Source organism: Phoca vitulina, unplaced genomic scaffold (genome assembly GCF_004348235.1).
Source record: "Phoca vitulina isolate PV1807 unplaced genomic scaffold, GSC_HSeal_1.0 scaffold43, whole genome shotgun sequence".
Taxonomy (NCBI): domain Eukaryota; kingdom Metazoa; phylum Chordata; class Mammalia; order Carnivora; family Phocidae; genus Phoca; species Phoca vitulina.
The window spans coordinates 6,292,850-6,315,220 of record NW_022589746.1 but is presented as its reverse complement, the minus strand read 5'-3'; the positions used below and the strand labels follow the sequence as shown (position 1 = coordinate 6,315,220).

At 40.1% G+C, this 22,371-nt stretch overlaps 1 protein-coding gene across 6 annotated transcripts in view; it reads left to right on the top strand.

The window, feature by feature from the left end:
* Positions 1-22,371, top strand: part of LYST (lysosomal trafficking regulator) — a 185,730-nt gene that overhangs the window by 5,933 nt on the left and 157,426 nt on the right. For 3 of the 6 annotated variants that reach the window (XM_032430449.1, XM_032430444.1, XM_032430446.1), the window contains exon 1: positions 7,896-8,012. The exons of 1 other annotated variant lie outside the window; for it this stretch is intronic. The gene's annotated coding sequence lies outside the window, so the exon portion shown is untranslated. Of the gene's footprint in view, positions 1-7,885; positions 8,013-19,611; positions 19,652-22,371 lie in introns of those variants that run through there. 2 more of the 6 variants (XM_032430447.1, XM_032430445.1) reach the window with 2 other exon arrangements.

Genomic DNA, 22,371 nt, shown 5'->3' with positions numbered 1-22,371 from the left:
ACCAACTTCTCCAGAATACTCTTCCCTCACTCATGCAGATCTATTCCTGGAGGGTCCCACCGGGACCCCTACAACTACCACTATCTGAATTCCATAGGTAAACATAGCTTAGGCACAAGGGGAGTCCACACTGCATTAATATTCAGTTCTGATTCCAAATATATGACAAGTCTATACCTCTCAGATTAGTTTACATGGTGAATTGGGGAAATGATTATGTAATTCTTTTTTAAAGATTTTTTTTTAATTTATTTATTTGACAGAGAGATAGCACAAGTAGGCAGAGCGGCAGGCAGAGGGAAAGGGAGAAGCAGGCTCTCTGCTGAGCAGGGAGCCCGATGCGGGGCTCGATCCCAGGACCCTGGGATCATGACCTGAGCCGAAGGCAGATGCTTAACCGCCTGAGCCACCCAGGTGCCCCTGATTATGTAATTTTTATAAGTTTGATTTCTCTTTGCATAAAACAGTGCTTTACTAACAAATAGGATGCCACATCAGAATGCACACAGATATAAAATATTCTGATATTCCAGGCACCAGAATCAGGATTTAAATAAAATCTCCTGAAGTATAAAAGATACATAACCTCTAACAACTGTTGACCACGACTGACTATCGGTCATAGAAAATTCTTTCCAGCTACTTGTATTCCTCTGTATCATTATCTTCCTCATTTACTCGAAAATTTTATTGAGCAGCCTCTATCTGCTCAAAATGAACACAAAAAGATAAAATAGAGTCCTCACCACATAATAAACTCAAAGTGCATTTGAGAAGACTAACAAATAACAAGAATAAGAACAGTTACTGGGAGGTAGGGAAATTAAGGAAGACTATCTAAGATTGTGTTCTTGCTTGTCTGTCACATTTACTTGGGATATACTTTCTCTTTTGGTAGATAAAAGAGAGAAAATGCATACTTTAATTTATATCTTAACTTGTAATTACCAAGTGCCTCTTGTACATTCAGTGCAACCTTATGCTAGCATAGGATGAAGTCTAACCGCGATAGCAAAGCTGTTAGGTGGGGCAGGACTCCTTCCGTCCCCGTGATAGAGCAGCACCCTGGCTCAGGGTAAACCTTATTCTTTGGTGTCCGGTCCTCATTAAAACAGACTCTTCACCAGTCATTCTGGAGAGTCAGCATGACCTGTTATTATAGTTATGATGAATCCCACTATCTGCCACCCAACAGGCCCAAGATATTTATTTGCTCTGTAAGAGTTTAACCTATGTTTTGAGGTTCTGCAACAAGTGATTGAGCAATGTAAGCACTATGGAACATGGCTTAATTTAAAATGACCAGGATGGGGGTTCCTGGGTGGCTCAGTCAGGTAAGCATCCGACTTTTGATTTCGGCTCAGGTCATCATCCTGGGGTTGTGAGATCAAGTCCCGCGTTGGGCCCTGTGCTGGGTGTGGAGCCTGTTTAAGATTCTCTGACTCCCTCTCCCTTTCCCCCTTCCCCCTTCCCTCTCTAAAAATAAATAAATAAATAAATAAAAAATAAGACGACCAGGATGAAACATGGAGCAGTTATCTATCTGGGTACAGTTGGTGCAGAGGGAAAATATTAATCATTGCCCAACCTCCTGCCTGCCCTGCCAACATCACCCTCATCCTCCTTGAAACATGGCCTTTACTCTTTCAATTTTGGGAAGGATCTTCCAGTCACCGTGATCTCCCTCATCAGTTTGTACAAATGCTATTCCCTCTCCTGGAGTGGGGCTTTTTAAACTTTCATGTGCATACAAATCATCTGAGGATCTTGTTGAAATGCCAAGTATGACTCAGTAAGTCTGGGGTTGTGGACTGAGATTCTGGATTTCTCACAAGTTCCCAGGTGAGAAGTTCTGCCGGTCCGAGGAGGAGCATGGCCCCGGAACACTCTGCCAGGTCTGTTCTCGCTGTCCGTGGCTTCCGGACACGTGGATTTTATAGACAGCTACAACAACAACAACAGTAATAATAACAGCCACCACATCAACAAAAAGAACAGAGCAACAAACTCTTTCAGGGACCACTCAGCTTGCCAACTCTTTAATTGTAAATCACTTTGTCAAGAAAGGACATTGAACATACACATGGCTATGATTGTCAAATCCTAAAGGAAGGTTATTTCAATTCTGAAGACATAGGAAGGCTGTAGTTTCAGAAGGGGACTTCCTGAATTGAATAAACTTAACTTTGTGAAAAACTCACGACACTCCTTTCATTTTTAAAATTTGGTCCATCTAGATGGGGGGCACTACAGGCATATGTAGGAAAAATTGGCCTGCCTGAAGTCTGCTTTTCTGATCGCAGACCTGGGTGGGATGTCCCTCCCCTGTGCCCTAGGAATCCCCGTGCATGACACGGTCCTCACCCTCATCACCCTCCACTGTCACTGCTGTCTTCCTGTCTGGGGTCCCCAGGAGTCCCAGGTCTTTCCTCTACCTTTATATCCCAAAGCCTCTGGACATTGCAAGTACATGGAAAATACCCTGTAATTGAATCAAGGCCTGAAATAATGGATCAATTTAACAACATTACCGGTGGATTCTATATCTGGTATTAGGTAGAGTTAGAGATATTTTTTTAAGTGGTCCAAAATCATGGTGTATATGAAATTATAGAGAAAGTGTACATATTAAGAATCTTTTTCTGTAGCAGGGTTTTTTTTTTTGAGTGGGCAGTGAAACACAAAAAGATCTTCACCTGTTCCTCACTTTGAATCTGACCAGCCCTTTCCAACCCTTGCTTTGAACTGGTCAAGTGATATTCTGCCCTGTAAACTTGCAGATAAGTTTTTCTGGTCTTCTAAATGAGATACTGTGAGCTTTAGAGGGTTCTTGTGATTTTTTAATCTGCTATGATCCCCTGGGCTCTTGGCAATGGATAGCAAACATGCATTTCTTATAACATTTTTAAATTTCTTTCCACTTGTTAGCCTGTCTATTGTGTAGGATGGACTTAGTTTGCTCTTCCAAAATAAACAGCTCAAGCAGGTTACAACTCAAAGTTCATCATAAACTTGAGCACAAGAACATATTGAGAATTAAGACAGACAAATATCAACTGTTAAAATAAGAAATGGCAAGTAAATCCCTTGGGTAAGAATTATGCTCAATAATGGACTCAAATTCCTCCTTTTTCAATAATGTTGATAACTTTATAGCTGTGTGTGTGTGTGTGTGTGTGTGTGTGTATGTCCATAGGCATGTACATCACTTACTAGTGCCTATTTCTGGGATAAGATCACAGAAGACTTTCATTTTCTATATTGTATATTTGTCGTAACATTTGCATTTATTACTACAGCAAGTATTTTCCATTCTAAGCAGAAAGACAGTTCAGAATTTAAAAAGAAAATAAAACTTTTATGAGAATTAATGACACTGCTGCCCACAAGTACGTCTTTCCTACACAGGAAAGTGGGACACTAAGACACACTCAGCATGAAGTTTCCACAACAAAGAAGAAAGGTTTAGGTTGTTTTAACACTTTTAACTGGCTGTAAAAAGCACCTCACTAAAATATTTCTGATGTTTACAAATCTTGTAACGTAACGACATAAGAGTTCTTAAAGTAAAATATACATACTTTGGGGAATTTTAAAAAGTTAGCAGTGATTTAGTAGAGAAAACTACATTAAAAAATCTTATTAAAACCTAATCTGATAAGTTTTGCAAAAAGAAGGATCAAATGTTGTTAAACAACTTAATGGAGACATTAAGAACTGACTTCTTCAATAAGTTTTAAGGTGCCTACTAAAAAGCACATTTTTAAGAGTCATATACATCTTAATAACATAAAGCGCTCCAAAACTAAATTTGTATATCTGTGATTTTAAAAAAGATTTTATTTATTTATTTATTTGAGAGAGCGAGCGCATAAGGGGAGGGGAGGGAGAGAAGCAGACTCCCCGCTGAGTGCAGAGCCCCACGTGGGGGTCCATCCAATGACCCTGAGATCACGACCTGAGCCAAAACCAAGAGTTGGACACTCAACCGACTGAGCCACCCAAGCACCCCTATAATTTTTTAAAAATATTTTATTTATCCACTTGAGAGTGAGAGAGAGAGAGCACAGAGGGAGAGCGAGAGGGAGAAGCGGACTCCCCGCTGAGCAGAGAGCCCAACGTTCGGCTCCATCCCAGGATCGTGACCTGAGCCGAAGGCAGACGCTCAACCAACTGAGCCACCCAGGCACCCCGATAATTTTTCAATATTGCAATTGCTCCGTCTGTAGTCAAATGTGGAAATCTAGATAATTTCGACCATGTTACTGTTACAAAAATGAAAGCCCTGCATCCTCTCTACCACTTCTTCAAAAATCCATTGCTGCTCCAGTACAGTGCAGTGGGCATTGAAGTTTCAAACCTCACCTAAAATTAAGATTAACTATTTGGATATTTACTGGACTTGAAACCAACTTGTCTCAATTAAACTGTTCATTCCATAAATTTTGCTGGATGCTTGCTGTGTGCCAGGTACTGTCCTGGCACTTGGGACACATCATAAACAGAACAGAGGTGGCTGCCTTCGTGAAGTCTATATGCGGGAGATAATAAAATGAATGAATATAATGGATGTGTAAGTTGTGTAGTACATTCTTATTAAAATTATTTTGGGGGGTGTATTAGTCTGCTAGGGTTGCCTTAACAAAATACTGCAGACTGGGTGACTTAGAACAGATAGAGTCTCTCACAGTCTGGAGGCTGGAAGTCCGGGATCAAAGTGCCAGCAAGGCTGATGTCTGGTGAGATTTCTCTTCCTGGTTTGCAGATAGCGGACTTCTCGCTGCGTCCTCACGTGGCCTTTCCTCTGTGTGGGTGCGGGAAGCTCTGGTGTCTCTTCCCCTTCTTATAAGTACACCAGTCCTATTGGATGCGGGCTCCATCCTTTATGACCTTATTTAACCTTAATTACCTCCTTAAAGGCTCTATTTCCCAACAGAGTCCCATTGTGGCTTTTGACTTCAACATATGCTTTTGGGGGGAGGGCGGGAACAATTCCATCCATAACATACGGTATTTGCGATATGAGGGACACTCAAGTGTGGGGCCCAGGGCAGTCTCCTCTTATCAAGGTTAAGGACAATGTTGAGATAGACTTCACGGAGAAGGTGAAATCTGAGCAAAGATAGAAGAGGTAAGAGAGGTCTACATGTGGCTATCTGCAGAAAAGGCATTTCAGATTGAGGGAACAGCTAGTGCAGAGGCCTGAAGGCAGGATGTTTGGTGTCTGGGATGTTTGGTAAACAGTAGGTCTGCAGGGTTGGGAAAGTAGGAAGAGATGAGGTTGTGGGGATCTGGCTGGTGTAGAGTTCTGTAGGTCCTTCTAAGGAGTTTGGTGTTTACCTGGGTTAAATAGAAGAACCATTGCAGGGTTTTTGTTTTTGTTTTAAGATTATTTATTTATTGGAGAGAGAGAGAGAGCACAAGGGGAGTGAGGGGCAGAGGGAGAAGCAGACTCCCCGCTGAGCAGAGATCCCAATGCAGGGCTTGATCCAGGAACCTGGGATCATGACCTGAGCCGAAGGCAGACACTTAACTCACTGAGCCACCTAGGCGCCCCCATTGCAGGGTTTTGAGCGGAGGTGTGACATGGTCTGATTTATATATCCATGTAGTCATGAAATCATTATTTTAAGGCATTTTGGTGAGTACATAATGAGGAATGCACATTTACATTTGACCGTTGAACAACATGGGTTTGAACTGCTTAGGTCCACTTATACACGGATTTTTTTTCAATAAGTACAATACACGAGTATAAATGTATTTTCCTTATAGTTTTCGCCCTAACATTTTCTTTTCTCTAGCTTACTTTAAGAATACAGTACACAAAATACATGTAAGGCTTTCAGTCAACAGTAGCCTATTAATAGTTGAGTTTTGGGGAAGTCAGAAGTTCTTTGCACAGGGGTCACCACCCCTAACCCTTGTGTTGTTCAAGAGTCAACTGTACATTAACTGCATCTTTTAAAACCTTGATTTTAGAATCTAATTTTAGAGTCAAATTATCTGGAGAACCTCCCACTTACAAAGTTTTCCAAAGGGTGATACATACATAAGTAAGGCTTCCTTCTATATATCTATTATTTTTTCTTTTTTCTTTCTTCTATTGAATGTATGTGGTTACACATTTCTTGTGTTCATTTGAAATCCTTTGAATTAAGTTTTATCTAATTATGTATACTAAATATCCATGTTCTAAGATACGTTTGAACAAAGTTTATACTGTGGTAGCTTGGTTATACAGATATACAGAGAAAAGAATAGTCAGAAATGACATTACTTTGTGCCTTTTACAAATAAATAATACTTTGAGGGCTAATTGTGTACCGTTGTAATGCAAAGTCTGTTTCATTCTGTTAGGCTTTAACAAAATCATGATCATTGATTATCTTGCAATCAAGAAATAGAAACTGGATCATTACTTATCATTTCTATGACTTCTTTGTCCATAAAAAAAAAAAAAGAAGATGTTTTTAAGATAGTGGGTAAAAGTTGATGTGAAAATAAGAGTAGGTTCACTGTTAGGTAAAACTGTGAAACGGGTCAAGTTTGGCTTCCTCTTCCTCTTTTAGTTCAGGGAAATTCACCAAAGTATCTCCAGCATCTAGCAGGGTACCTAGCACATAGTAGGTGCTCATTATATATTTGTTAAATGAGTAGTGATTTCCCTAACACATCTCTTTCACTAATTCGTTAGTGACTTTGGTTGTCACGCATCTTTGGAGTATTTGCATTCTGACAGATTGCCAGAGGAAGTGGGCAACCTCTGCCCAAAGTTATGAACTGCTAATGGTTGAACTTCAAGCGTCAGTGGGGAGTATTTTAAAGTGCAGAATTTTCCCCAAGAGTTGCTTCAAATTACATCACTGGGTCAACTTTGCTTGTCATTGGGTCAGATGAGAGTTGCATTTGGTATACAGCCTTAAGACATAACATCCTGAATTATTTCTATTTCTTAAAGATTCCTGTGCAAAAGATACAGGAGTTGTTGATTCTAACGCAATTCCTGCCAATTTGTAGACCATTTGCTTATAGTTTGTATTATTATATTATTAGGTAGGACTTGAACCCTGTTCAAGATCTTCCCCGGTATCTCTGACATGCCACACATGGACTGTCACAGAGGGTGAGCAGGGGTGTCCTCTAAAATGCCAAACAGCTGCCGGCAGCAGCCTATCAGCCATGTGCTGGGCCAGGCACTCAGTGATGCAGCCAAAACATCCTTGTATTAAACCTACGGCTCCCACCTGCTGGAGGCACTGCTATTGTAAGGTACATAATGTTGACAGTGCGCACTGTATACAAATGTGTTTGAAGAGAGCTAAATTGAAAAATACACATTTGCGCTGAATTACATCTACAGTGGCTTCGTTTCTGAAAGAAGCGTACCATTACCTTTGCAAAATGGCTTTTTCCAGGCCCCAGAGGAAGGCTGGCTAGGCTTCCTCGTGGGTCACCGTTCCTCTCTCTCCCAACCCCTTCCCATATTTCTTGTACCCCCATCCTCTGGACCACACAAGGAGGAAAGGACGAGTGTCTATGCTGAATAGAGGAAGCGGACGCTGCGCAAGCGCTTGATGCTTTTCAAACGATGGTCGCTCTCCCCTGATCGGCATAGCCAGCCACGCATGGCACAGATAGGGCGAGGACCCGAGGCAAGCCTCCCCCGCACTGGGAGAAACCCCGAGGCCCCCCGCCCTGAGGCTCGGCCCACCCCCCCTCCGTTCCCCATTGGCTCGGCAGTTCCACGCGTCACGCCTGCGACGTCGACGCTGCCCTACCAGCGAGGGGCGGGGCTGGGGACGCGCGAGGCGGGGCAAGCGCGCACGCGCAGGCGAACGGGTCTGGGTCCGGACGAGGGAAGGGAGGGGGTGGTGTCCCCGGTTTCCTGGGTTACCTGAGGGGGCGGGGGTGGGGAGTTCGCGGCGGCCGCAGCGGCAGCGGCAGCGACAGCGACGACGACTGGGGATTCTCCCGGTGAGTGGAATCGCGCGACGGCAGCCACACAGCAGGTAAAGGCGGCCGCTGGGCGCCGATGACGCCGGCCGAGGGCTTGGGGTCCCGGACACCATCCGTGGCCTGGAGGGAAGGAGGTTTGGGGGTGGCGGCGGTCAGCCCGGGCTGGGGGTAGCGGCCACCGGGCTGAGGGCACGGGGGACTCGGCCCCAAACCCGTCCTCGGGCGTCCTCCCCGGCTCCGGGTCTCCGAGATGTCTCCCCACGGCGCCCGGGCAGCCTTTGACAGCCGCTGAGCGGCGGGCGGGAGCTCCTCCCTGCTCCTCTGGACCCTCGCGGCGGCCACCCGCCACCAACTTTATTTCCCGGCGCGCGGGAGGGGCGGGGGGAGCGGAGGTCGAGTAGGCTGGCGGCGATTTGCTGCTAGCGTGGTTGTATTTATTGTCCTGTGCGGTGACACTACCTCCACCCCGACCGGGCCCAGACTGGCAGGGCGACGACGGGAGTTGACAGTTTCCGCGCCACCACCCTTGCAGTCGCTCCTTGTGCTCCTGTCCCGCGGTGCTCACCCATCTGTCATCTCCCCCGTGTGCCTTGGTCTGTTGCTTTTCTCATGCCTGTGACACCCTCTGCCGGGGCGAGAGACTCTCCAGAGGATCCTCTGAGACATCTGCCGTCTGTCCCGGGGCATCACTAGAGCCTTGGCTGAGATGCCCCTTCGCCTCTGGTAGGAATAAACTGAGAAATAACCCAGGGAGATCCCCGGACCCCACGGTGTGGAGGTCAACGGGTTGTTTAGTAGTGGAGAGGCTAGGGTCAGAGGCTTTAAGAACCGCTCCCTAGCCTTAATTCTTATCGGGCTAAACAAAACAAAACATTCCCTATATGCTCAACAGACCGTACACACCCAGTGACAGCACTTGGTAGTTGATGAGGTTTGTTTTAAGCAGATAGAAAATTTTAAGGGAGTTGGGTCTTGTGTTGAATAGGGACCAACGTTTCCTTGAACATTGAATTGAACTCTCATTTTTCCTAGGGTTTGTTTAACAGATTGATAGGACAAACTGAATTGGGCTTTTCTTCCTGATGATTCTTGGCTGGTCTGCTGCTACTTTAAACTTCCACACCCAGAAACCTTATGCTAATAAAGATGTTGACTCTGAGCTTTCATTTTATAGGTGTAGTTATTAATATGGGGTATCTGTTTTAAAGAGCTTTACAAGTAGTCAGCAACTTTTTTTCTAATAGCTCTTTGCTGTCGTCCATATTGTTACTGCCTAAAGATTGGGGAATTTGGAGAAGAGGAGGAACAAGGAGAAAATAAGTTGTTATATAATTTAACTTACATGAAAGCAGTTTGTGAACTATAAAATGATATATACATTTAGTAAGTACTTATTGAGCATGTATTGTGTGCCAGTATTCTGAACAGATATTTATCCCCTCCTTCATGGAGCTTACATTCTATTCTAGTGGGGGATCTCAGATAATAAAATATGTGCTATGTCATTTAGTGTTAAGGACTATAGAGGAAAAAGCAGGAAAGAGGGAGGGTGAGGGGAGAGGGTTGCAATTTTAACTACAGGTAGCCAGGGAAGACTTCCTGGAGAGCATGGCATTTGAGCCCAAGACCAGAAGGAAGTGAGAAGGTACTCCATATCCCTCTCTAGGGGAAGAGTATTGAAGCAGAGGGAAAGGCACTTACAAAAGCTTTGAGGCAGGAGTGTACTGGGCATGTTTGAGGACAGCTCAAAGGCTGATTTGGCTGTGGTGGAGTGAGCAAAGTAAGAGTAGTAGAAGTGAAGTCAGTTAAGGGAATGGGAAATCAGGTTGGGTGAGGCCTTGTAGGCCTTTGTACGGACTTGGTCTACCACTCTGAGTGAGAAGGGGAGTCATCCCTTTGAATAGAGAAGAGATATAATCAGACTTTTAAAAGGGTCACCCTGGTGGCTGGGGCAGAGAATAGACTGGAGAATAGACTGTTTGGCCCAGGGGGAGGGATTGGGCAGGATTGGAAGCAGGGATATCAGCTCAGGGACCCTTGCCATAATTCAGGCCAGAGATGATTATAATATGGACCAGAGTGGACCTGGTGGAGTGGTTGATTTCCAGATGAATTGAGGGTAGACTCAACAGGAGACTTACAGACACCAAAATTTTTGTCCTAAGCAAGTATAAAGATGAAGTTGACACATACTGAGATGAGGTTTATGAGGGGTTGGTTAGAAGACAGTAAAATGAAATGTCCAAGTAGAGATTTTTAGCAGTAGATTGCAGTGACTTTGTACTGAAGATGTTACATTATCTTGACTTTAACAGGGGCTTAATATTTTCACCCATAAACTGCCAACTTTTTTTCATACTCATTTTCTTTTTAGTTCTTTTGGACCAACTTAGACATTCATTTCACTAAGGGCAGTTCTGTTTTTATTTGCTTGCTCTCAGAGCATCTGTTAGTTTCAGTTGTAGAGAAAGCCATATAATCCAGAATTTTAGAGTACCTTTGTAGTTTGTTCCTCTATTTAACTTGAACACCTCAAATGATTAATCTTTTCCCAAATTATGTTTAGATGGCTGGCTTAAGTTCAAAAATTTTTTTTAAGCCTCAGAAACCTTGTTATCAAACATGGCTTCACTTGGCCATTTGTGAAATTACAATGGAAATGACCTGTATTTTTAATACTTTATTAATGAGTCAGTAATATACAGGGATTATCCTAATTCTTTAGTTTCATTAAAGATGGCTTGAAATAAATGGGCCATCACATGTTAAATGGAGATCTTTTCATCAAATTATGCAGTATTTGGAACAATAGAATTTGGCCTGTAAAACTTGTATCAAAAATATATCAGGCTCCTAGAATTTAAGGTCTATCCCTTACACTAAGAACCCAGGTTATAAACTAACGTTTTTACATGGATTTTCAACCTAAATATATTATGAAAGTATATTAAGAAACTGTCAGATTAATAACTAGTTATAAACTGATCTTGGAGTCAGTGGGAACACCATATTCTCTTGGATCCTACTTTCTTTTGCTGTTGCTTCTCAACAGTATTTGTCCTTGTTTCTCTTAATTCTCCTGGCCTTGATTTATAGTAATTGGAAGAGACCTGATACATTTAGAAACTTCGAATGCTTTTCAGGTCTAATAGTTGGGGTGGGGGGAAGAAAAATCTTATTTAATAATATGAAAAAGTAATGCTTAAAGTGTGATCCTCTTAATTAATCAAGAAAGGAATTAAACAGTTTTCCAAAAGGCTAGTCATTGTTCCATCCAAATGTGATTCCTTGAAATTGAAACTCAAAATGCATGAGGAAATAAGAGAACTTCTAGCCACTTTAAATGGGTGGAAGAAATAGATGATTGATAAGGGAGAGTACTGCACGTACTTAGAAATGTTTATACAACTGTAACCACTCATCTTTACAAGGTAAAGAGGATAGAAGATTTTTGCCAGAAACCTGAAGAATCACATATTTTAAATTTAAAAATGGAGTGGGGGAGGGGTGTAGTGAAGCCTAGAAACTATACATTGAACATCTTGACACTAAGTGACTCCTAGAAAAATTATAGACCAGATTGCCAAGCAGATGCTTTGTAATTTGTGATTAGAAAACAAGGCACTGATTATTAAGACCCAGAATTATTTTTTTTAAGAACAAGTCATATTAACCCCTTACTCACTTTGCCAAAGGTGTGATAATATTAAATAATCTTTTTAACCACCTCACACCTTACAGAGTGCATTGCCATTTATTATTTTATTTACCCTTCACAACATCCCTTTGAAGTAGTGTCAGAAGAGAGGCCTCAATGGTAGGAGCTCTGGGAAGACACGAAGGGGACAGATGTGGGAGATTTTAGAAAGGACTTGCTTAGATATGGGATTTAAAAAAACGGAAGAATCAAAGTGGGCTTTAAGGATTCTACATTGTCTGGGTGAATGGTGATTCTGGGAATTGATCTTAAATTTGAGAATATAGGTGGAGGAACAGATTTGGAGATGTGAAATTCATCAATTCACATCAGTTTGGTGAAAATAGTTATTTTCTTTGTCGGAACCAAGTCACATGTAATTAAAATTTTCAAAATATATAGGTCAGTCTGGAACTCAGAAGTCTAAACCAAATAGTCTTCATGCATTCAGTAAATACATCCTTTCAAATACTTTTGGTAAGGAAGAGAGGACAGTGGGTGGAAGCTTGAGTGAGGAGATGTGATTGGGGAAGGTTTGTTTTTCTTTAAAGATGAAAGAGTCAAGGAACTTTAGTGGACTGATGGGAAGGGTCACTGAAGAGGAAAGAAAATTGAAGTCACAAAAATTGAAGTCTCAAGAGAAAGAAGATAATCAGACATAACCTCAGAGGAAATGGAAGGGTTGGGAACAAGAGCACAGGTGAAAGGGTTACCCTGAAGAAGAGCAGTGATGCATCTTCCTATTTAAAAAAAGAAAAGGAAATAGAGAGGAGGTACCGATATAATATAGGTACATGTCCAGGCTGGCATCTCTTGTCTCCGTGGAGCCAGGTTATCTGCTGAAATTGAGGCGGAGGAGTATGGGTTGGGGTATGTTTCATGGGAAGAGTTACTGTTGTGATTGGGAAAGGGGCTTGACCGGGGACCACTGACCTAATTGCTTAATAGTGATAAACACCCTTGAAATCACGAATGAGGAAAGCAGCCAATCAGAATGGTTAAGCAGTTCTCTTCAGTAGCTCTACATAACAGTGCAAAAAGCATATAGTAGACTGAATCTGGATGGGGATTGGAAAGGAGGGTATGATATAGAACTTGGGTTGGGGATGGTATAAAGTCAAGGAACCGAGGGTGATAATGAGGTTGCTAATTGAAGGGCTGAACCAGAGGTATCCTGCTTGATTAAGGAAGACAGCCAAGCCAAGATGGGGCTGATAAATGTGCAGAACAAAGAGGGTGAAGAATCTCAGTGAGTAAGCTGTAGGATTAATGGAAGTAAAGGAGTACTAGGGATGGAAAAAAAGGCACATGATGTGAGGTCCTAACTTTAAGATTCTGGAGTTGGAACAGTTGCAGGTGATGATAAGGGCCAAAGTATGACCAATGATAGTAGGTAGCCAAGGTTAATAGTGTTAATTACAGCAATTGTAATATTAATAAAAGCTGCCATTTATTGAGTACTGTATTCTAGTCACTACACTAAATACTTTCCAAAACCATACTTATTTTTCACAACCACCTACTAAACCATGCTCACCCTCCACAAAGTAGGGGTCATTGAAGAAGAGGAAATCAAAGAACTCTGAATCCAAGTATGTTGGGATTATTTGTTCTTATAGATAATGCAGCCCTCAGAATAACAGATCTTGTATGGAGAGGAAGACAGGAGTTGTATGACAAAGTTCTCAGTAGATGGAGATGAAAGACTCAAAGTCAGTAGTTGACAACTATAAATATAGCTATAAGGTAATATAGTATAAATATAGTATAATGCCTTAAAAGTGGATAAAATGGTATAATAATGATGCATAAGTCACCTTGGGAACCAGGTGATAACCCGAGTAATGCTAACTTGTCTTCCTGGCCTGGGATCTGGGTGTATATAGTGATGTATTAAGAGGAGGTGATGAAATGATCCTCTTATGTAAAGGTAGAGGATATAGGGATGTTTCTTGGCAATGGAACTAGGGTTCCTAAAGCTAGGGAGTAAAGAATCCAGGGAGGAAGGAAGGCTCATCTAGTTGTGTGTAAAAAATCAGAAAGGATGGGTGGGCACATAATTTATTGACCAAACATTTATTTTGAAAATGAAAAGAATGTCATTAATGGTTACTCTGGGACAGCAGTTATAATGGAAAGAGTGAAAGTAAGAGGAAGATACATTTTAAATCAAGTAAGACAAACTTTAATAACACAACTTATCAGAAGCTAAAATAGGTAGAAAATGTTTATTGAAGAGAGAGAATTCCTAATTTGGTGAAATACTGAAAAGTGACATTTAGGTTGTGGGCTAACTCTAGGATTCCATTTTTTTCCTCTACATTTTTTTTGGGGGGGGGGGATGTGCACATAAGCATAAGGTTTATTAGTTCAGGATTCCTGATCCTGTAACACTGATTTTTTTTTTTTATAATTTGTGTTGATTAGTTTTTAGCAGGTAGCTTTGACCAAAGTTTCTTTCTCTGTATGCAACATTAACACATCTCAGGAACACTGCCAGCACATTTTACAGCTTGAAAAGTAACAAGAGATAAATTCCATCTTCTCATTCTCTATATGGGGAATCAAAGATCTAGGGATGCTGGAGCACGGATTGAGGCAGAGCCTCAGTCTGACTCGTATTCCAGAATTGTATCTCCTACAACCTGTTAGATTTTTATTCCAGCTACTTTAGTGTTGCTAAGGCATCTTCTCCTTTTTTTTTTTTTTTTAAGATTTTATTTAATTATTTGAGAGAGAGTGAGAGAGAGAGCACGAGAGCATGGTGGGAGGCAGAGGGAGAAGCAGACTCCCCGTCAAGCAGGGAACCCGATGTGGGGCTCGATCCCGGGACCCTGGGATCATGACCCAAGCCAAAGGCAGACGCTCAACCGACTGAGCCACTCAGGCGCCCCTTTTCTCCTTGCATTCTTTGACTCTGACAGATTGTAGAAGACCAACTTTTTAAATAAGTAAAATAGAGGTCCTAACATATGGACTTCTTGTGATAGATGAACAAAATGCTCTTGAGATCTTACTTGAAAATTGTAAAAAGTTATTGTAAAGTTATTTTTATTATTAATGTAAATGAAGGGCTTGGAAAAGTTGAACTTCCTTTTAAGTTATCTCTTTTGCAAAGTCTCTTTTAAGAAGTCACTTCTCTCTGATGCCTGAGTGGCTCAGTCAGTTAAGCGTTGGACTCTTGGTTTCTGCTCAGGTTGTAATCTCAGGGGCATGGGATCCACCCCCCAGCCCCCTGCCATGGGGCTCCTTGCTGGCTTATGCACTCTGTCTCTCTCAAATGGGTAAATAAATCTTTAAAAAAACATTTTTAAAAAATTAAAATTAAAAAAAAAGAAGTATCTTCTCTCTTAAGAAGCTGAAAAGAATATAGGCTTCCAGACCAGAGAAATGTGGTTTCTAGGAATAGCTTATCAAACTTACTGGCTATCATTCTTAACTATTTCTGGATATTTCAACTGTCTAAAATCGTAACAGTAATATTTTTGTTATATGGTACTTGTGAATATTAAGTTATATATAATTATATTTGATATAATTACATAATTTATATACATTATATATTGTATGTCATATATATTTGGGATAATGCTGAAAACCTAGTATACATTTGATAAATACCGAGAACTATTTTCTTTCCTCTTCTTTTTGGATTTTTGTTTCTTTGACATGTTATTTCTTATTTATTTATTATTCAAATATAATTAACATAGTGCTATATTAGTTTCAGGTGTAGGATATAATGATTCAGCAATTCTGTATGTTACTCAGTGCTCATCACGGTAAGGGTACTCTTAAGCCTCTTTATCTATATTTCCCATCCCCCCACCTACCTCCACTCTGGCAACCATCAGTTTGTTCTTTGTATTTAAGTCTGGGGTTTAAAAAAAAAAAAAAAGAGTCTGGGTTTTTGTTTGTTTCTCTTTTTCTCTTTGTTCATTTATTTTGTTTCTTAAATTCCACATATAAGTGAAATCATAACATATTTGTCTTTCTCTGACTGACTTATTTCACTTAGAATTATACTCTCTAGCTCCATCCTTGTCATTGCAAATGGCAAGGTTGCATTCTTTTTTATGGCTGAGTAATATTCCATTGTCTATATGTACCACATCTTCTTTATCCATTCATCTATTGATGGACACTTTGGCTGCTTCCATAATTTGGCTATTGTAAATAATGCTGATATAAACAAAGGGGTACATGAATCCCTTTAAATTAGTGTTAGGCGGCGCTTGGGTGGCTCAGATGGTTAAGCGTCTGCCTTCAGCTCAGGTCATGATCCCAGGGTCATGGGATCGAGCCCCGCATCAGGCTCCCTGCTTGGCGGGGAGCCTGCTTCTCCCTCTCCCGCTACTGTTCCCCCTGCTTGTGCTTTCTCGCGCTCTCTCTCTCAAATAAATAAATAAAATCTTTAAAAAAAAAAAAATAAATTAGTGTTAGGCAAAGCAATCTTGAGAAAGAAGAACAAAGCTAGAGGTATCACAATCTCAAATTTCAATATATACTACAGCGCTGTAGTAATCAAAACAATATGGTACTGGTACAAAAATAGAAACATACATCAATAGAACAGAATAGAGAGCCCAGAAATAAACCCATGCTTTTATGGTCATTTAGTTTACAACAAAGGAGGCAAGAATATACAATGGGAAAAAGTCTGTACCAGACCACTTTCTTATACCATACACAGAAATAAACTCAAAATGGATTGAAGACCTAAACGTGAGACCTGAATCCATAAAAATCCTAGACTCTTCTAGGATTTTACTTCTAGGATATTACTCTTTACTTCTAGGATATTACTCTTCAGACAGTAATGTCTTTGATACCAGCAATAGAAACATTTTTCTAGATATATCTCCTAAGGCAAGAAAAAACAAAAGCAAAATTAAACTATTATGATTACACCAAAATAAAAAGCTTCTGCACAGTGAAGGAAACCATCAACAAAACAAAAAGGCAACCTGCTGAATGGCAGAAGATATCTGCAAATGATATATCTGATAAGGGGCTAATATCCAAGATATATAAAGAATTTATATAAGCCAATACCAAAAAAACAAATAATCTGATTAATAAAGGGCCAAAGGACCTGAATACACATTTTTTCCAAAGAAGACGTATAAATGGACAACAGACACAGGAAAAGATGCTCAACATTGTTAATCATCAGAAAAATACAAATCAGAACCACAATAAGATCTCACCTTACACTTGGCAGAATGGCTAGAATCAAAAAGGCAAGAAATAACAAGTTGAGGATGTGGAGAGAAAGGAACCCTGGTGTGTGTGTGTGTGTGTAATGGACTATTACTCAACCATAAAAGAGAATGAAATCTTGCCATTTGTAGTGACATGGTTGGAACCAGAGAGTATAATGCTAAGTGAGTAAGTCAGAGAAAGACAAATACCATATGATTTTACTCATATGTGGAATTTAAGAAACAAAACAAACGAGCAAAGGGAAAAAAAGAGAAAGAGACAAACCAAGAAACAAACTCTTAACTATAGAGAACAAACTGATGGTCACCAGAGGGGAGGTGGGCAGGAGGTTGGGTGAAATCGGTGATGGGGATTAAGGAGTGTCCTCATCGTAATGAGCCCAGCGTGATGTACAGAAGTGTTGAATCACTATATTATACACCTGAAACTAATATAACACTGAAAGTTAATTGTACTGGAATTAAAAATTTAAAAAACACTAAAAAAAAAAAAAAAGACTTATTTGGCTATTTTGGTTCTTTTGTGGTTTATATAAATTTTAGTATTATTTGTTCTGGTTTTGTAAAAAATGTTGTTGGTTATTTTTTCTCTACTTTTAAGCCTGTTTTTTGGCATGGTTTAACCATGTCCCACCCCCAAGATTGTTGTTGGGATGGATTTGCTATTTTTTTTTAGGAACTTGTTCTTGTGCTTAACTGTTTCAAAGTTAACTGTGTCTTTGTTTATTGGAAATATATTTTGGTTAAGTATATTTAAATTTTTTGTTGTAGCATTTGGTTTTTGGGTGAATGTGTTTTTAGTAATTTATTTAGCAGCAGTGAAACCAATTCTATATGCTCGTTTGAGTATTATGAACTTTTAAAGAGCAGTAATAGTATATTAATTTTTTCCTTTCTCTTCCATCTTTAAGATTGCTCTGATCAAAATGTGATTTGCTACAATAGAATTCTTATTAGTTCTGTAGTTCACTTACCTGAGTTCCTTAAATGGAAGAATAATAATCATAATTGCATACATATTATTTCAACAGTGTAATTATTATACGGAGTTTGGATGAGTGTGAAATTAAAACAATGCTAAGAATGATTTCCTCTTTTATTATATTAATGTGGCTTATTTGAAAGGGCAACAAAACATTTATTAGTTCATAAGATGCATTCATTGTTACTGCTTATGGGTATTGATTCATTGAAGTGCACAGTTCAGTGTATCCTGGCCAATGGCAAAAGGAGGTTTTACTGGTGTAACTTGCAGAACAGCTGCTTATACCTATTAGCTTGCTTTTATGCTACTTTTTAATATTTGCTTGTCTAGACTTTATTAGATCTTTAGTGCATTATAACTTAGAGTTTATTAAAGATTCAAATCCTTTAATGTTTTCTGGGTTTTCTCTTTAATAATGCTTCCAAAGATGGTAATGCTGGTAACTTTCTTGAGGTTTTTTCTGTTAGCCTTATTCAAATATTTTGGAGAATATTTCTGAAGTCATATATTCCATACAGCTGAAACATATTTATTTTCTCTACACTTTATTTCTAAAAAATGGAATCCCGGTAAGGTAGTTTTGACAAAACTTGATTATTCACAATTTAAGGAAACATTTAGCATGTATAATTTTTTAAAAATATTTTGTTTATTTATTTATTAGAGAGAGTGGGGGAAGGGGCAGAGGGAGAGGGAGAGAATCTCAAGCAGACTCTGCGCTGAGTGGAGCCCCGCAGGGCTCTGTCTCAGGATCCTAAGATCATGACCTGAGCTGAAACCAAGAGCTGGACACCTAACCAACTGAGCCACTCAGGGGCCCCTAGAATGTGTAATTTTAATCTTAAATGAACTTTGATGTTTACTGTTACTATATTACTATTTTCTGAATGCTGTTCTATCATGAAGGTTCACAGCCTAAAAGATATTTAGAGATCATCTAGTTTTGTTTTAATATGTGTAAGAAGAATGGGGATCAGAAAGGTTAAGCATTTTGCCTGAGATCCTAAAGAGTGTTTGAGGCAAAACAGAAAACCAAAAGTGTCTTGACTTTTAGTGTAGTATTCTTTCTCCTGTGCCACCAACCTCTTGAACATTTTAATGCATTTTAAGAAAGTAATCTCATAACCAAAAGATGCCTTATACACTATGCAAGGTGATAGTGTTTGGTTTCTAGTATGTAATTCATTTATAACTTAAACCCTTTGTCTTTGTACGTGTCTACGTTTATACCATGGTGGTAGAAACTAAATTGTGATGATACTCAGTGAGGCAGAAAAAAATATCAAGTGTAGGTTGAATCTGAAAGGCATTTGCTTAATATATATTCCTTTTTTATTTCTGTTCTCTATCACTCTCACTCCCTATGCCCTTCTCTTCTACTGTCTTCATGGATGATTAGAGAGCAGTAGATTAAGCAGCTGGATCTGAATTTGATCTCACTGTTAATCTTTCTTGATGTGATATGTTTTATAGTAGTAAATGCATTTGTCTGTACTTGACTGTCTCAACTAAATAGTTTTAGAATGAAGCTAATTTTCACTGTGTCTATAAGAATTATGAAGGAATAAGAGGAAACTATTGCTTTGTACACTTAGGTGGTGTAGTCAAAGCTTATACATATCTGTGTTCAGTTTTTCTGAAACTTATTTTACAGAATCTTTTACCTTATATAAAATATATATTAGAAACTACTGATCATTGTGATATTGCTATGGAAATCATTTTTATTTTCATTTCACATTTAGGATAAGATGCCAAGCTGTGTTTATAGTGTCTCTTTAAGAGGTATGGAAAACCATTATTTCTAGAATTGATTTTAAAGAACTCTTAAACTGTTTACTCTGCATTATAATCTTTAACATAGGAAGGATAAACAAGATTTTATTGCTGAAATTTTTTGTTTTTAATCTAAAAAAATTTTGGTGAAGTTTTTACATGTTTCTGTAGTGCTTTCCTTAGTACTTTAAATGCTTGCTAAGGAATGGAAAACAGCTTTTGTAAATATGGCTATTTATTTCTCAGAGCTTTAGCTGCAGGAAGATTTCCTAAAGGAATTTGAATATTAAAATGTTTTCTATCGAAGTTAGTATTAAGTGAATTGGTGTTTATTTGTTGAGTTCTTTTTTTTTTTTTTTTTAAAGGTTTTATTTATTTGACAGAGAGAAAGACAGCCAGAGAGGGAACACAAGCAGGGGGAGTGGGAGAGGGAGAAGCAGGCTTCCCGTGGAGCAGGGAGCCTGATGCGGGGCTCGATCCCAGGACCCTGGCATCATGATCTGAGCCGAAGGCAGACGCTTAACGACTGAGCCAGCCAGGCGCCCCTATTTGTTGAGTTCTTACTAGTTGTGGCACTGTGTTAGGCAAAAAGGATTTTTTTTTTTTTTTTTTTAAACAAATGAGACCTGCTTTCCCTTCTTAAGGGAAGTATAATCTAGTTTGGAAAGAAACAATACAATACTGTAACACAATGCGGTGAGTCCTAAGAGGCATGTAGAAAGTAATTCACTGGGAATTAATAGGAATTTCTGTAGCAGCAGTAACATGACAAAAAACATTAGTGAATAGTGTTGAGAAAGTGAGTACCCTTAGGAGGAATTATGGGGTGGCAGAGTGTGTCCTGAGATGTAGCGAGAGATTAGGAAGCTTAGAGGGTGAGGGAAGTATAGAGCATCATAACAACAGCAACAACAACAACAACAACAACAACGAGTTGGAAACTTATTCCCTAGGCATTGGAGTGTCGCTTATTATTTTAAGAAAAGTGAATGACAGTGTTAGCAGTTGTAGAATTTGCACTGGATGGAAAGTAGACCGGGCAGAGTGACCAGTTAAGAGGTTGGCAGCATTGCAAGTGAGAGAGGGGATGAGGGCCTGAGGATGCTCAGGCCTCAGGTTAGAGGGGGAGAGCCAGATTCGAGGTAATGATCGTAATCGCTAATAAGTATTGATCTTCCTACAGTCTGCTGGGCACTGTGCAATGCATTTTATGTGCATTATCTCATGGAATTTAAATATCCACAACAACTTGGTGTGTTCTTAGATAAGACTGAGGCCTAGAGAGAGGAGGCCAAGAAGCCAAGGTCGTAGAGTTAGCAAGTGGCGCTGTCAAGCCAAAGAGCTGACTGGGCCCCAGGTGAAGCGCTTCTGGTTTCTCCCTGCATGACTGGTAGAGGCCATCAACTGAAATAGGAGTGAGGAAGGAGGAGCTGGTTTGTTGGAGGGAGGAGGTTAATGATTGCCTGGGAGAATAGAAATTTGTATGCAGAATACAGACAGATTGCCTGAGTCTGAATCTTGCCTCTGACACTTAGTAGCTCTGTGACCTGAAGCAGTTGCTTAACCTCATTGTGCTTCAGCTTCTAACATGTGACAAGTAGGGATATAATTATACTTATGAGCTTGTTATGAGGATTAAACCAACAGCTGTAGTGGAGTGCTTTTAGGAGAGCCTGATGGGTCGTAGTCATTTGTAGATGGCAGCTACATCATCATCATCGTTATCAGTATTCTATAAAATCCAGAGATCTGTTTTGGGGATGTATGAGCTCTTCAGTCTAAAACTTCTAGCACATTCCTTCTAGCAGGGATGTAAAGCAGGAGGGGGTGGGGGGGGGTGGAGAAATGATCTACCTGGATGAGCCTTCATAGTTCTGTTAATTGTCACCTCACTATAACCACAGGTGTCTCACTTTCCATTCTTTTGTGGTGCTCAGGATCAAACCCAGGTTCTTTGGAGACATCTGGTTGCCCAATTTGTTTGTTTTAGGGAAAGTGAACTGCTTGTTGAAGGGCTTAACTTTGGTGTATTTTGGTGTGACTTCCTCTGAATTTATTTTAAAATTTGGCCTTGCTACACCGTGCCTGGGCCAGCTTTGTCAAATGAGGAGCCATGATGACTTCTCTCTGGGCCAGTCACAGGTGTCCAGGCAAGCACAAGAGAGAGTGTTAACCAAGACGTCATGGGCTTAGAGAGGGGGAGGGGAGCAGGCGGTGTTGTTCGTCGGCTCCCTGAAATATGGAAAAAAAATAGTATGTTCACTTTTCTGGGGCTACTGCTGTCTTAGATTTCTACCCTTTGCCCCTGAACCACAGCCCTTTTCATTTTATTGAGTTTTCTTTATCAGCCTACGCAATTCTACATAAATTGAAAATATTTCATTCAGCACATTTTTGTACTTAGCCTAAAGGCCTAATACAGAATAAAAGTAGGAACAGTACAACTGTCCACCCCCCCCCCCATTTACTGGTTAAGGATTATTTATAGCTACATTTTTTTAAAAAGATTTTATTTATGTATGTATGTATTTATTTATTTATTTATTTGACACAGAGAGAGAGAGAGCACAAGCAAGGGGAGCAGGAAAGGAAGAAGCAGGCTCCCCACCGAGCAGGGAGCCTGATGCAGGGGCTCCATCCCAGGATCCTGGGATCATGACCTGAGCCGAAGGCAGACGCTTAGCTGACTGAGCCACCCAGGTGCCCCTGTAGTCCTACATTTTTAATAT